The sequence below is a fragment of the Amborella trichopoda genome, chromosome 11 (assembly GCF_054954075.1).
Source record: "Amborella trichopoda isolate Santa Cruz 75 chromosome 11, AtrichopodaSantaCruz75HAP2 v2.0, whole genome shotgun sequence".
NCBI lineage: Eukaryota > Viridiplantae > Streptophyta > Magnoliopsida > Amborellales > Amborellaceae > Amborella > Amborella trichopoda.
Window position 1 is genome coordinate 33,230,792 of NC_142346.1, and position 6,050 is coordinate 33,236,841.

Here is a 6,050-nt window from a genome sequence, read left to right on the forward strand (position 1 = left end):
TTATAGTTGCCCATGTTTATTTATTTAAAATAATCGCTCTTGATCCCCACACGCTCAGTCCTTTAAGCAGAAGATGAAGTTTATAGAGCTCTGAAGTGGGAGACAGAGTTTTGCAGAGAAAAAGTAGAGAGGGAGTTTTGAAGAATTGAAACATTTAAGTGTGTAATTGATTACTGTATAGTTGTTATCCATTCATGTACATGTGGATTCATGGTTATTTATTTGCTAAAATGCCCATGGATTTAATTGGGGAATTTTGGAGGGGAAGATTGCCATTGACTATGTTTATTTTTGTAGTGAGCAATTAATAAGGATTTAAATCAGGTTATGCCACGTGGGGAACAATGTGTTTTTTTGGGTAATTATGGAACAAAGTTATTGTCAAATGAGATCCACACAACATGAAATTGATGCTATGCATTAAATTTATTGAGTGTTTTACGGAGGAGAAAGGAAGCTTCCCTTCCATGTGGACGTTTTGGAGCTCGGCTAACAATGTAGCTTAAAGCCCCGGCTGATTTGAAGATTTCCTATTTCCTCAGGTGTGTACTATTCATTTGCTCCCTGAACTAAAACACATGCATGGGATACTTTTTATCTCTCGCATTTTTGGGATGGAATATCTACCACCCGTAGGATAATCTTAAAAAAAAAAATTCCAAAATAAACTCCATGTACCAATATATATATATATATATATATATATATATATATATATATATATATATATATATATATATATATATATATATATATATATATATACTTTTACATCTCACATTTTTGGGATGGAATATCTGCCACCAGTAGGATAATCTTAGAAAAAAAAAATCAAAAATAAACTCTATGTACTAAAAAAAAAACTAATACCTCAAGATTGAATAGAAACCATTCAATCTTTGAGCCATCAGAACTCCGGCGACACTTGGATTGGCGTTGGCACTAGTTGGAATGGTGTCATGTCACTAATGTTATAATAATGACGGTCAGTTAACATTAGTTGCTCATTAATACGGCTTTCATACGACTTATCAGAATCTGGTATCGACAGCATTCCGACTGCCTTCAAACAAACATTGTTCAAGACATGTGTGGCATCCTGGTGACTCGGATCTGGTTCAGATGGACTAATCGCAGCTTGAAGCTATCCTGACTAACGCCGACGGCATTTGGACTACCGCTAGATACCCGCTGGCACACCATTTTGGTTATACCTTTGTCTGATCATCAACCAATGAGAATTTGACAACATCAAGCAATACTGATGTCTGACATTTCAATACGAGTCTACCATGATCAGCGCATACGGACTAACAACCCCTCACTTCAATCACATTGGAAAGGCTATTTCCCGCCTGGTGAAGGTCTCGGGACTTGGCACTGGTGGAAATGGTGCTGGCGGTACTAGCACTACTGCTAGGCTTCTGGGCATTCTGGAGTTCAAAAAGGCAGGCCCGGGCTTGGCACTATTTGGACTGGCGCTGGCGCCAGTGGGAATGGCGCCAGGCTTCTGGTCTTCCGGGTTGCTCATGTTGTGACTGAGGTGCCTTCGGTACTCCGCCTTCAGACTTTTGATAGGGCGTTGGTGCCTGTTGAGGTAACATCAGAGTCTTTCCTTCTAAAATGCTTCATGGTCAAGTTGTTTTGAGTTTGTCTCGCCTTGTTTCGTCTCTTGATGCCTTTGGTCCCACTGGAGCAATAAGGGTTTGGTGAAGGCCAAGTTTACGGAGAAAGGGTCTTGGTGGGGTGAATAGTTAAAAAATATCCCGGTGGTTTGCCTGAGACATTTCAACCTATCCATAACTTTTCCAATTGAGATCAGGGTGTCTACAGTTGCCCCTCTTTGTCGCATGTGTCTTACTCGAATGGCGAGACACAAAGTGGCAAAGAAGTAGACGCTTGCAGTGAAAGTTGGGTGGAGGAGAGAACCTAGACTCATCATCCATGGAATCATGGCTCATGAGAGAGGGGCATGTTTTGTCTGGTGGTCTCACCTGGGACCCAATGGTTAGCTTAGCTCGTTGTTTGGGGCATGGCAGGATGGTCAATCTCGGAATCAGCGCTTGGGACCCGGAGGTTGTAGCTATGTTTGTAGATTGTAGGGCCAGTGTACCACTTCTTCGAGGACTCTAAGTCAAAATCATCTTGAATGGAATGTAGTAGTTAAGAAGGGTGAAGAAATTTCGACTGAATAGATCATAGATGACCTCATATCCCAGGTGTGTTCTTAAGGTTGTCTAAGGCTAGTGATGGCTTAGGAATTGAGAGTTTTTCTTTTTGTTTTCTGGCTTTGATGGGGAAAAGGATTGGTAAGCAATTTCTATTTAAAGTAGCTATTTCCCAATAGATCGAGTGACTATGAGTGTAATATGATCATCATTATCGGGGCCGTTCCGCCTCCTTTGTTTTCGAAAATCATTTTTCAGAGCAAAAAGTTTTGAAATTAGGGATAAAGGTTTTAGAATAAATGTTAATGTCGGGTTACGATTTGAACAAAAAAGATTAAAGTTTTTTAAATAACATACACAAAGTGAAGGTTTTTTATATGACTTCAGACCAGGCTGCCCCTAGTGCTGGATTTTTGGTTTTTAGAACTTAGATATTTTTTAAAAGCTAAATATAGACTTAGTTCTCATTTTAAACTCATGCTACCAAGGAGTCATCCGAGCAGTTTAATGTCATGCAGTGATGGACAAGGTAAACAGTTTAACATCATGCATCCATGGACAAGATAAGCAATTTAACGTCATGCATCCATGGACTAATATCGAATAGGACTGCCCCTGGTGGTTATTGTCAGTATCCGTTGGGAAGCATTTAAGGGACATTGGCTTTGGCCAATCATATGATTACTTAGGGCATCCAGTATCCGCCTTAAGTCGGATCCAGGTCATTCTAGAGAGTAAAAGGGGTGGCAATTTTGCCAAGGTCGCCGATAAGTTTTGATTGTCTCCAAACGATGGAGAGGTATTTTGGTCATTTGTTGATACATGGGCCCCTCAGGGAATCATCCATCAAGTCTGGCCTGCCCCATTTGGGTCAGTAGGATACTATCTTGGATCCCTTGGGGGTTATTGCAAAATTGAGGGTCATAAATTTTAGGCTACATTGGACATGCCTTTAGCGACATTCTGAATGCCTTCAGACTGATCAGGTGTATTTTTGTCATTTGACAACACATGCCCTAAAAGAATTTTCCCATATCATGGGCTTACCCTGATTTTGGCTTGATGGGACTCGTCTCTGATCCCTTAGGGGTTGTATTTGAAATGGTGAATCATTTTCTTGAGCGACATTAGAAATACCTCTGGCGACATTTCAAATGGCTTCAAATGGTTAAGGGGTATTTTCATCATTTGATGACTCATGCCCCAAATGAATCTTTCCTCATTATGGGCTTGCCCTGATTTTGGCCTCATGGGACTTGTCTGTGATCCCTTGGGGTTTGGAATTGAAAAGACAAAGCATGGGGTTTAGCACCATTTGGAATAACTTTAGCGCCATTCCAAGTGGCGCCCAACTGTGGAGCCCTCTTTTATAAAAGGGATTCTTGGGCTTCCATAAGGGACCCATCCATGGTTCATTCCTATATCACTTTTGGACTTTTAGGATGTCTTCATACTGTCATATTCCATCCCAGGAATCAGTGACTACCGGCACTATTAATGGTTCTCATCGTGATGCTTGTTCCCAAGGACTGCCTCTTCTTTGTGATAATCCAGCATTTTAATCTAGGACGGTCTCCAATGGATCCATTAAGGCTCCATCATCCTCGTGCTTCGATCTTGTAGATTTTGACTTCCCCGAGGGGAATGGTTCCCATGTTTTGAAAAATCTCTACCAGGCCCTAGGTCGTGCTTCTCATGAGGAGGTATCCCTCTTCCCTTTCATCACGAAGACAGTGATAAGGGATTTGAAGGAGGTGGGTTCTCCGAGTATCGAATCTTTTTGTGTAGGAGATGGATGAACTTGTCATTCTTGCTGAGAAGATCATGGATTTAGAAGACTTGACTGAACCGTAGGTTCCATCGTTCTTCCTCGAAGAATTAGCTAAGAGGCAATGAGATTTTGTGAAGAACGGCTTCTGAAGGCTTTCTTGCTTTCGCATTTTGAACTGTTTCTTTTGTTTTAACCTTGTAATGATCCCATAATGGGTCCCCTTTGTAGAGACGCCTCATTTTTAAAACTGGGAAATTCCGTGATATTTCTAAACCCTTAGGACCATACTATCTAGTAAATCCCCAAACCGTAACATAATCCATACTGCCTGCCATGTGATCCAGAATCCTGCAGAATACCAAGTTTGGGTAAAAAATTCATTAAAAATAGCAAAAGACCTTGTTTTGACCCAAATTTTGGAAAGCAGCATCACAAGATCTCGTAGAAACCCCTAGAACTAGAAACTTTCCATTTTAGGTAGGTTTGGTCTGGGCAACACTACTAGTGTCGCCTAGCCCAGACTGATCCAAATTGGTTGATTTTTCATCTTGACAGCCTCTAGATCCCTCCAACACTGGAAATTTTCCATTTTGGACATTTTTGGTTTGGGCGACGCCAGTAGTGTCGCCCAGCCCAAACTGACCCAAGTCGATTGATTTTTTATAGGTAACATCCCGACGATTCCAAAATCACCCCAGACTGGAATCTGTCGATTTTGAACAGATTTGGTCTGGGCGGCCCTCCTAGTGTCACCAAAACCCGATTCCCCCAAATTGGCAGTTTCTGCATGCTAACCCCTCCCGAGTCATTTTTAGCAAGGTTCAATGTACCTGGACCATTTTGGTATGGGCGACGCTCCCAGTGTCGCCCAAGCCTTGGACCATTAAAACAGCAGTCCAAGCTGGGAAATCTTCATGTAAGGGTATGTTACCCATTCTAGACGATTTGGAGCTTACAAAGTGTCATTTCGAAACCTCTTGAACCTCTGGAGATTTTTTAAACTCTAGAGATACTCTTTAGAGTCGGGAGACTCTGGAGACCCTTTAGACTTGATTAGGTCTTATGCCCAAAGAAAGCTTATATATTATTAGACCTAAAAACCTAGACTTAGAAAAACCTTAGCTTTAGGCCACTTGCAACCCTTAGATCAAAGAAAACCATCCAACCAAACTAAGGCTTGGTCAAAACCTAATGAGAGACAAAGAGGACGCATGGTGTAAACAGGCGGTCTTGATATGAGCGAGGCCTCGAAGCCTTGGGAGTCTCATGCCAACTGACCTGATCTAGTATGTTTTTACTCTTTCTTGTGTTTCTTCTTATTTTTGTTTATTTGATTAGAATTAAATTATTTTTATTGTTTTTTACATAGTATTTTGTATTTCAGATCAATATTGGCTCTGCCACTGATTTGAGAATAGATACGTTCACTTCGGAGTAGATATGATCTCGGATCATAATTTGATTGTCCCATTCTCTATCACAATTTTTTAAAATCAGTTTTGTGGTGTTCAGATCTGAGGGATCTTCCTCTGAAGATCCGTCAGATTTGCATCGTAAACACCCTTTAATAAAGTAAATCCCTTTTATTTCTAGGGCCTCCGAGTTCATGTATGTGTTTTCAATTTCATTCCTTTCCTTCTCTTCTTCTTCATTCCTCCTTCTTTCTTCTTTTCTTTTTTTGATGCAGGTACCCCTAGAATGCACTTGTCCATGACATCTGGGGTCTAACAATTGTTTGGAGAGGGCTCTGGAGCGATGAAGGTCTAGCGGCATTAGAAATGCCACCAGCACCATTTTGAATGGCGCCCAAAACCAAACTCGATTGGGGTTTTTATAAAGCCCCAACTTTTTCATTGACATTCATTTCTCACCACTTTGGGCCTCAGTAGCCCTCTTTGAGTTTCTTGGTGGGAGTATTTTCTCTTTGCCCCTTTTCCTCTGTCATTCGATGGGATTTCGAAGCTTGTCGGAATCTTGGCCAAAGTTTGTGAATCTTGCCTAAAATCGAATCTAATAATCGTCATTTGCATGTGTGAGTTGCCATGTCGGAAGAGGATGAGTCGGAGAACCCTTGAGTCTTCGAACGACGACATATCGAGGCCGGTTTGCGG